Consider the following 11,002-nt stretch of genomic DNA (forward strand, 5'->3'; position numbering starts at 1 on the left):
AATTGAATATTGCCACTTTAAAACAAATGGACATTGAAATTTCATATATCCTGCAAATTCGTCGGTTCGAGCTTATATAGATCGGCAAAATTAAAATAGGATTGTAGTTTCATTGTTCATGTGAAAAAGTAATTTCGTTATTAAACGCTAAACCTGTAAAGCACCCTTAATAAAAAGTCCTGTTCGTAAATAATAAATCAATCTCTCTATTACCGATCTTTGATGCACGGGATTTGTGGATATTGACACGAATAAGCTAATAATATAGTGACGTATCGATTAAACGACACAAGATTATGAATTTTAAATGGTTTCCAATTTATGGATAGACTGAAAAGCAGCAAGAAATCAGTTTTATTAATACGTATTTTTGAACCGTGCTGTTTAAAAAAGTATGAAAATACTTACAAAAATTTTGATAAACAATTTAAGCAATTAGTTCTCTTGGATCAGTCCAACTTGCTATTATCATTTCCAATTAGACATACTGTCGTATAATGTTCACAAATATACATGTCATACATAAAAACTAGATTATTATTCTTAATTAACATGTGTAGTTGCAAAAGTTCACTGTATTAAGACCATTAACATTCCAGAATTATATAATATGTATAAAAAGATATTTATGTTCCACCCACTATACTATTTTGAGCAATTAATGAGCCTACTGATTTATTAACGAAAAATGTGAAAAACCCTGACATTAAACCCAAACAGCACCTTACATAATACACGACAATTTAATTAAGACTGTTTACCTGGATAGTTTGTATTGAAGGTTAAGTTACATTTTTTTGGGAAAATGAATTAATTTCAAATTTAGATTTGACATATTTTATAGTTACATACTTTTATTTATTAATTATTAATAATTAATATTATATATATTAATTAATTTAATAAATAATTTTTGAGAGTTGTACTTGCAGTCAACAACTTCACAGAAACTTGAATACCCTGTAAAATGGTTATTATTGGGAGTTCAGAGAGGTTAAGCCACTCAAACGAAACCGTCTCGACTTGCTCTTTGCAGTGGTGTAACCCAAAAAATTGTAACTTGAAAATTTCATACAAGATGACCAAAATAAGGGAACCACTATAATTTTTGTGCACACCCTGTATAAAGACAACCGCATCGAGGTTTTAGCGTTACGTAGTCCGGTTAAGTGGTTCATTTAGAAACTTTTTGATGCCATCCAGTTTTTTTGTAACTCTAACCGTTTTGCAGATATTTGTCGAAAACTGGTTTAGTGCACTTTTAACCAAAAAAATCAGTCAGAAACTTGAACACTCTGTATATTGGTTATTTTTTGGAGTTCTGGGTGGTTAAACCAATCAAAAGAACCGTCTCAACTTGCTCTTTGCAGTGGTGTAACCCAAAAAATTGTAACTTGAAAATTTCATACAGGATGACCAAAATAAGGGAACCACTATAATTTTAGTGCACACCCTGTATACAGACAACCGCATCGAGGTTTTAGCGTTATGTAGGCCGGTTAAGTGTTTCATTTAGAAACTTTATGACACAAATCAATTTTTTTGTAACTCTAACCGTTTTGGAGATATTTTCCAAAAACTGGTTTAGTGCACTTTTAACCAAAAAAATCAGTCAGAAACTTGAACACTCTGTATATTGGTTATTTTTTGGAGTTCTGGGTGGTTAAACCAATCAAAAGAACCGTCTCAACTTGCTCTTTGCAGTGGTGTAACCCAAAAAATTGTAACTTGAAAATTTCATACAGGATGACCAAAATAAGGGAACCACTAGCATTTTTGTGCACACCCTGTATACAGACAACCGCATCGAGGTTTCAGCGTTACGTAGGCCGGTTAAGTGGTTCATTTAGAAACTTTTTGATACCATCCAATTTTTTTGTAACTCTAACCGTTTTGCAGATACTTGTCAAAAACTGGTTTAGTGCACTTTTAACCAAAAAAATCAGTCAGAAAATTGAACACTCTGTATATTGGTTATTTTTTGGAGTTCTGGGTGGTTAAACCACTCAAAAGAACCGTCTCGACTTGCTCTTTGCAGTGGTGTAACCCAAAAAATTGTAACTTGAAAATTTCATATAGGATGACTAAAATAAGGAAACCATTATAATTTTTCTGCACACCCTGTATACAGACAACCGCATCGAAGTTTTAGCACAGGGTGGTTCCTCAAGTATTTTAAAGGTTAAAATTCCATATAAGCATGGGTCCGCAAGGCCTTACTTATCGAGCTACAGGGTGTTTAAAATTAATTTTAATTTTTGTTTTGTCTAAGTAATTGTGAAAATAATAACGATATTTTGACGAAATTTGGTATTTGGGGGTTTTGTAACACGAGAAACTTAAATTAGATCTTGGTTTTGCTCTTACATGTAGAGGGCGCCCATTAAAATAAAATTATAACACCTTGTAGCTCAATAAGTATAAGGCATTGCCGACCCGTGCCTATATGGACTTTTTGCCTGTAAAATACTTAAGGAATCGCTCTGTAAAATATCGGACACTTATTAAAACACAAACCCCCTGTATAACTCTTATATATCTGTGTCTCTCTTGAAAGTCAAAACAAAAGGAGTTCATCCCATTTTTAGATAATTAAATCCGATTTAAGAATAATCTTGTAGAATTTTAACTGAGTATGAGTTAACATCCAATATTCTACCAAAAATGTGACAAACAAAAATTCAAAGTATAGAAACAAAACCATATACAGGGAGGTTTTTACAAAAATGTTCGTTATTACTTTTTGACCACCACCTTGTAATTTTTGAAAATGACCTTCACAATTTCAATGATACTGGCTAACAACGTAACAACCCTCTTCCGATTAGATATCCATCTATGTAGATAACAAAAAGCATACACCGCATTAGTAATCAATACATTGCAAGCATATGGGCATTGGTGGCAGTGTGGCGCCCTCTTCAAGGTTTGAGCCTAAACTTAGTATGCAGTTATCTAACTCTATGTAGATAAAATTTGACAGATATCTGTGCTACTGGTCTAAACTCTGTTGGGTGTGGCTACCTATAGATGGCAGTGAAGTTAAGATAATCATTTTTGTTTTTTTTTTATAGTAATATCAAAAAGGGTGGTCAGCCCCGTAATAAATCGGTAAACGGGGTCAAAATTTAATTTTCTTCCTAATTAGCGTTTGCAGTAGAATTTAAAATGTTATTTTACCTGGAGAATGGTTTTCTACAGTTTGAAACTGGAATAGCATTTTTTGCCTCTAAAGAAGGTAATAAAAAGACCACCGCTGTAGGTAATAATATGTAAAGAGTTAAGAGCATATGTGACGGCAAAATAGTACCTAACTTATTGGAAACCTTAAACCGCAGCTTATAAAGATTCATAACACAGGTGTCGCGAATATTGTTGAATTTAAACAAGGCTAGAAGCACGGAGCAGAACACATTAACCAGCTTGTTAAAGGCAGAGTTGAGAACTTCCTACTTCCTTCTAGCTTTGCAGAAAATCAGTTTTAAAATTTTCTTCCAGCTAAACGTCGATGGGATAAAATAAAAGTTCGATTGACTTCAAAGACCGGTAAATAGCCCCTTAAGGCGTTTAATAGATATAAATAGAATCGAGGAGTTTATCTGAGAAAAATAGGGGTTGAAGCCGGACATAGGTTGACCGGAAGACCTTTTTCTTTCCTTTTCCGGGTTAGAAGAACAATAACAAGGGCTTTCAATTACTGACGCCAGATAATTTAATCGCATACATTCATCAACAATATTTAACCAGCACCATAAAACTAAAAAAAAATTAAGGTTATTTATTCTCCGAGTTGAAGGAAACGGGGATGAAATATTTCAAGTAATGAATATCCATCGTCATAAAATATAAAGGTGGAATTTCGCCCCGAAACTTGGCGATTCGATTAAACTATGAAATTACAGTTGCATCTTATTAAAGGGAACATCCATACTTAAGCCCTCTGATGAGCTGTCATTTCGGCTAAATCTAAAATCCAGGGAATAATCATATAACGAGATGACAGATTTATAAATGAGATGACTTTCAGCCAATTTATATGACAAATTGGTACCGATATTTCTTTCTATAAAAATATTTATTTAAGGCAGATCTTGTATTGCTAATGCTAAGCTTAAAATACAATATTCAGGGGGCGAACGTTGAGAATTGTGCTCTGATTATATCAATTCCTGGTTTTTGGTCTGCAAATGTTTGTCAATTTATATCTTCCTCGTTTAATATTAGTTTTCTTTTTAAATTTTCATTAATCTTAAGAAATTACCTGGCTGAATTCAAAATTCAGATTTTTACAGTGGACCAAACAAATGCATTTCAGAGTTGTGGTAAAAATTATGAGGATATTTACAAGTATAAAGATAGCAATATCAGTAAGCAATAATAATAATTTATTATAAAATAAATAAATGTTAATGAAAGTGAAATCTTGTTTTGTACACGGTTGAGAAGACTGTAGGGAGGTTTAGATGTGTACTATAGTGTTCTATTGAAGATTAATGCGAATTATCTTAGTGAAGGGAGAAAACTACTTTTAATTTTAAATCCATTTAAATTGTATTAAATTTGAATCAGATAAACATCTGCTGTTTAGAAATCAGGATGTCAAAATTTAAATAAAATGATTTTAAACTTTTCTCTAAAAAGTAGTAGTAGTAAAAAGTTGCCTCCAGAGCTGTAGTTTTAAATAAAATTCCTTTTCAAAAGAACTTTACATATTAGAGGTATAATTATTGAAAAAATACTACACAGAGTGAGCCAAATTGGTGAAGCATGTATGAAGATTTCGTTTCTCTTTAGAAGTACAGATTCCCTTAATTGGGGAAAGGAAATTTTTTGACAAATTCATACTTGGTTTCAAAATTAGATTAAGTATAAGAGAACTATAATTAAAAGAGATTTTTTTAAGTAATGTAATTTAATATTATAGTAGGTAGTTAAGAATCATGATAAATTCGTAATAATTTTTTAAATAATTTAATAATTGTGTTTTGTTTAATAAAAACTTGTACTTTGTTAAACTTTGACAGTGAGCATGTCTTTTCTAAAAAATGAATTACGTGGTAAGTCAACTTAAAATAGTCAAAAATCTAAATGATAGACGTCCATTAATTAATTATAGTCTGCAATTTTTACATAATTTACTCTTCTAATTTTAATTTCAATTTAGTTGTTAATCATTTCAGATTTTTGACCATTTTAGTTTTAGTTTAGAAACTGAAAGCCAAATTTTAAAATGCAGTGTTGTATATTTTCTAATTTCTTTATTAAACGGGAATAGATAATCCTATATTTCAAACTTGGTATGAGATTGTCATAAAATTCTCTAAAACTTAATTTCCCCTATTTTTCGCCATTTTTCGAATTAAACCCTATAACTACTACAAGCTTTCGAAATGTAGTTTTACAAGAGGATGATGAGCGTAAGTTGGATGGAAAAGATCACAAACGAGGAGGTGCTTAGAAGAATGAATAAAGATAGAAAAGTGGCCAATACTGTAAAACAACAAAATCTTGAATATTTCGGACATATAATGATACACCTAGAAAAGTATGACATTCTACATCTATAATACAGGGTAAGATTAATAGTAAGACCGCCCCAGGAGACGAAGAACTTTCTGGCTCAAAAATCTCAGACAGTGGTTTGGTCTCACCATTATACAACTTTTCCGAGTGGCTACCAACAAAATCATGATAGTTAATGATCTTTAAACGGTCGCACTTAGAAGAAGAAGAGTGGTCAATCTGTGCCAAAGTGTATTCGTCTCAAAACAGGCAAAGATCGACTCCGGTGTTGTTCTAATCTGCATAAATGACACTTTTTAGCCATTCTACGCCTCTGTGTGGTCAATTGGGAACTACTGGAAAATTTCACTTTTTTGTACGCCCTTCTTTCACACCCTGTATTAGGCAGTTATAGTGCATTAAAACAAAAGTTTTTTACATCACCAAAAAGCCAATAAACCAAGCCTAATGACAGTCCAAACCGCATTAAAATCTACCATAGTTATAATTTCTAACTTTTTATGAGCACAAAAGGTTTTGGTTTAGATAAAATGGTCACACTGAAAATGCTATTTAGTTGAACTGATTTGAGATAATAATCCCTTAATTACCCTTCGCAGTAATTATTCCGTTCCTCCATGTAACAAGATGCCGTTTTAATATCAACGTTTATAAATAAGGGGGCAAAATGACCCATGCAAATCCACTTAGCCTGGCGGCGGCCGCCGTTCCCGAAACTTAACGCAATATTTCGGGGCGGCACATTCTCAGTTGTTCGTTTTTAATTATATAGCCATAAATGCTTCCCCAGAAAACATGTGTTACAACGCCGGCTTTATTAAGTTAACAAGGAAACCGAGCTTAAATTGTTTTATGCAAAAAGGGAGAATATTATATCTTCTCGGCTCAGGGCTTGATAACGCTTTTAATATGAGATTGCGTTTTTAAGAGTTAATGCCCGAACTCATAATTTTTAACGACGAAATTTTAGTCCTGAACTCAATAAACACCCTTGGATAAATATCACCATTCATATTTCTTATGGGACTAATTTTAATAGGAGAGAAGTGATATGGGGCTGGTCAAGTTAAGTCAACGATGCAGAAAATGAGGTAGGGTGTGCTCGACCATAAAGGTGTGTAAAAGTCACTTTCGGTAAGGCCTTTTAGCAGCCGGCACACCTGGGCTGTCATAGTAAACAGGGTTGTATTCAAAATACTTCTCCAAAATTACTTAAACCGTTTTTAAATTTGCTTCTTTTCAGTTTTTCAATATACAACTTAATTTGTGCAAATCAACTTGTTTGTGTGTTTTGACTAAAATTAAAAATCAAAAATTCAAGTACGGACCTGATGTGAATTGAAGCTGAATGGAGTTACTGGGTTTAAGAATTCATTGTGGAAGACCCAAAGTCAGTCCTGAATGGACTTTTACACGAACTTCCTGTTTTCGATGCAATTTGTCGTTTTCAATACCTGCGGCAACAATAGCTACACTATTGAAAATCTGACTTTTAAAGGTACTATTAAATTTAATATGAGACTATTTCCATTGTGCCTTCCTTTAGGGAAGTTATTTGTATACCTGAATCCGATTAGTATAATCGTTTAACTATTTATTTTCGGTCTCCTTAAAGCAATCAATCTTTATTATTCTTTTACATATCCTGTGCTTTCAATTTGCTTCAACTCGCACGGGATTTTCTCTTTTAATGCCGCCAGTTTTAATACACCGGAATATAATTATTGTACTTTAATACACTGAAATGTATTTATGTTACATTATTCTCCATTTATTAAATTTGTTACAAAATAAGTTAGCTGGTTGTAAAAAAAATTTATCTGAGAAGATTATGCCAAGGAATGGGAATACAACTCACAGATGACGTTACGCTCTACACACTACACTTTGCTGATGACCAGATCATCGTAGCACAGGATAAAAATTGAATAATGGCGTAGAAATTGATGGCTGCGAATTATTTGGGAACAAAAATAACAACAGATGGAAGAACACAAAAGGAAATAGCGAGCAGAATAGGAAAAATATGTATATACTCCACCATGTTTTAAAGCATCGTCTTATATGGAAGTGAAACCTGGCAGTTAATAAGAAGCTTTGAACAAAACTATTGGCTTTCGAGATGGATTTCTGGTGAAGATCAGCTAGAGTATCGCTACGAAGAAAGAGTAAGGAAAATGGTAAGGGTCGAATAAACGATAATAGAGGACTTTCAACAAAAATAGTTAATCTGGTACGAAAATGTGGAGAGAATGCCAGAACAAAGAATTCCAAAACTCGCATTTCTGTGGATAGATACCAACAGAAAAAAAGAAACGACGAAGACTACAAGTTAGCTGGATAAGCGAAATTCAGAGAGCAATGTCGGAAAGAAATTTAAGACCATCTTGTTAAAAAAGGTAGACTGTTTCGGAACGTTTGGAACACCCTGTATAGACTGTACATATTGATAAAAATTTTACTCGATATTTAAATGCTGGGGTAAAGAAACTTTAAATTATCTTTTTGTGAAATACTTTAAATCCATTTCTTACTAAAGGAACAGGAAAAGATTATTTGCTTAAAAGAAGTACAGATTTGCAAAATCTTTATTATTGCTATACAGAGCGTCAAACTTTATCTTTTATCTGTCAACATTTTTTAGACTGCTTTTTTAACTCTTCATGCGAATAACAGTATGATTTCTGGAAGTAAACTGTTAGAACAGACCATTTTCTCTTAAGAGAAAGCTTTGCAACAATTATAAATAATTCCTATTGTTTCTTCTTTTTATATCTTCCCTCCTCCAACTGAACACCCCACACACATTTGATCGAAACTTTAGATCAGTGAGAATAAGACATGTAATGGGTGGTCATTTTAAAGAATTTAAAAAATGAATTAAGACTACTAAATCATCTTGACATGATGAAAAGTAGTATCTACAAAAAAAAAACGTTGGAAACATTTGTTGTTGCTTTTAATGTTACAGAGACTAATCTAAAAGGTATCTGAGTACCTACTGGTATTATAAAGTAGAGTATAAAGCCCGTTGGTCCATTATATCAAACTTCACCCTTCTATTTACTGCACCCCTTATTATTTGTCAATTGTAATGTAATAAATTAATTTTTGTACAGCCGCTCGAATGCAAAGGACAACATAAACCGGTCATGATGTTACTTTAATCTGTCTCACAGAAAATGTCTACCTGGGGTTACCTTAAAAAGTCAATAATTGATTTATCCAGGGGAGAATTTTAAATTGAATTTAGCGGCTACTTTTCAAGAACATTACGTTTTATCGAGGTTCCAATTGTTCAGGATATACGACTATATAAAACGCTCGGACTGGTTTTTGTATATATTATTAAAAGACGAATTTACCGCATTAATAAGGAGGAACATCCATTTATTGCTTTACAACCTATAGATCACAATACGTTTATTTCTCCTCGAAGTAGGAAGATTTATGTATCCATTAAAGTATTTATAATACCCCCTTATTAAGTTGTTATTTACTTTTATGGAACAGTATTCCTGTTTTCCTTATGTCGTCTTCCACACCGTGTTTTAACTGTGTCATAAATACCTTATTTTGAAACTAATCGTAGGTTTTTTTAATAAACCTGATTTTAATTTTACGACTTTAAGTGTCACAATAGATTGGAAATTGTTATAGTAGTATGTAAATGCTATAATAATTCTTAATTAATAGCCTAACAGTTTGTTTAACGTTTGCTAAACTACGTGTCAAGCGTAAATACATTTATCAGTTTGCGTAGCTTATTAACTTAAATAATAATAATAAATGATTACCGGAGATAATCGGAAAGCTCCAAGTTAACATGCGACATCCTTTTAATTAAATTATTGGTATATGCTTATATATCATTAATATATAAAGTACCCGAGATAAATGGGCCATTATTTAGTTAAAATGGGAGAAAAAACTATAGACTATTGAAAATTGTAATGACTGTAATGACCGGTGTTTGGACAAACGGTTGTCCAGTTTATATGTAAAGTCCGTACCAGGGCTAGTGGCAGTGACGTAATAATTGTCATTCCTTTTTATTACATGTGAACTGAGCGAGATGGAAATTTGACGTCACTGACGTATGTTATTTTTAAATTTGGCTTGTACGTTCAGAAATAAGTCCACGTCCGTAATTTGACAATGTGTCATCTGATCAACATATTTTTAAAAAGAACCGGTGTCACGGGACAAACTGTCAAATGACTTCAAGGAGTGTGCACCGACGATATTTCTGAACGACACCCTGTACAAATACAATTATTTTTGTTTTGTGTAATTTTCACAGCAGATTTATGTTTCCATGCTCAAAATTAACTGCACTAAGTTTTAGAACCAAAATGGCGGCGGATATCCAATAATCCACGCAGACTGTCTCAGAAAAACTCATTTTCAGGTAAAATTTTGTGCAATTGTCCATAACTCGCTTATTTGTAACATTCTGTATAGACACACCCTATAAGAAAAGAAAGCTAATAAATAAGGATATCACGTGACGTCAGCACGACCAGGATAAGTTGTTCCCTTTGACCGCTAGAGGCCGCTAAAGTTGATTATTTTTTTTCGGATATTTTCATGAATATCTCAAAAAAGGTTTAAGTTAGGGGAGCGAAATTTTTACCATATATACACCCCAATGGGAGGCAACTTCTACTGTTAACATGACATTTTTCTGCCCATGCCTTGATTGACCTTGAAAAATAAAAGACCCCATGGATTTTTTCGAAAATTTTTAAATTTTGAAAATTGTCTTTGACTGCTTAGATAGCTTTCGGTTAATGGTAGAAATATGCCGTAGAGTGTCATTTGACAAAGTGTAATTTTTTTAATGATGCCACGTCCTAAAAACTGTCATAATTGACATAATTTTAAGGTTATCTCCGTAACAGTGCCAGTTAGAGCACAACGGACTTCAGAATCATGTTTTGAAATTAGTAAAAAAAGGTCATTTTGGTTGCGCAAAATCGGTTAGTATAGTAGACCCAAAAATCCCAAAGTCAAGTCAAAGTTTCGTGCACTTTTCCAAAAAATCATGCATAACTCGCTTATTTGTAACATTCTGTATATACACACCAAATGATAAAAGAAAGCTAATGAATAGGGCTATTACGTAACGTTAAATAACCGGGGTCGTTTGGTCGTTGAAGGGTGCCAAATTTGACTCTAGTTTTCGTTTATTTCTTGAATATCTCAGAAACGCCGTAAGTTAGAGGTGTGGATTTTTTTCCACAACCACACCTCGTTGGATATCTGGTTCACCAAAATAAAGCTTTTTAAATCACGGGAAAGAATAAACACTCATGCCGGCAACAACAAAATGTCACAGAAAATCTTAAGAATTATTTTAATTTTTTGGTAATTGTACTTTGATAAATTGACTATTTTATTTTTTTAAAATGCCAATCACTTTATAAATCAATCCCCTATTTTAGTACTTATAGTTTTATTGAAGATTTAAATGGTC

Source organism: Ips typographus, linkage group LG16 (assembly GCF_016097725.1).
Source record: "Ips typographus isolate SLU linkage group LG16, UJ_Ityp_2.0, whole genome shotgun sequence".
NCBI classification, from domain to species: domain Eukaryota; kingdom Metazoa; phylum Arthropoda; class Insecta; order Coleoptera; family Curculionidae; genus Ips; species Ips typographus.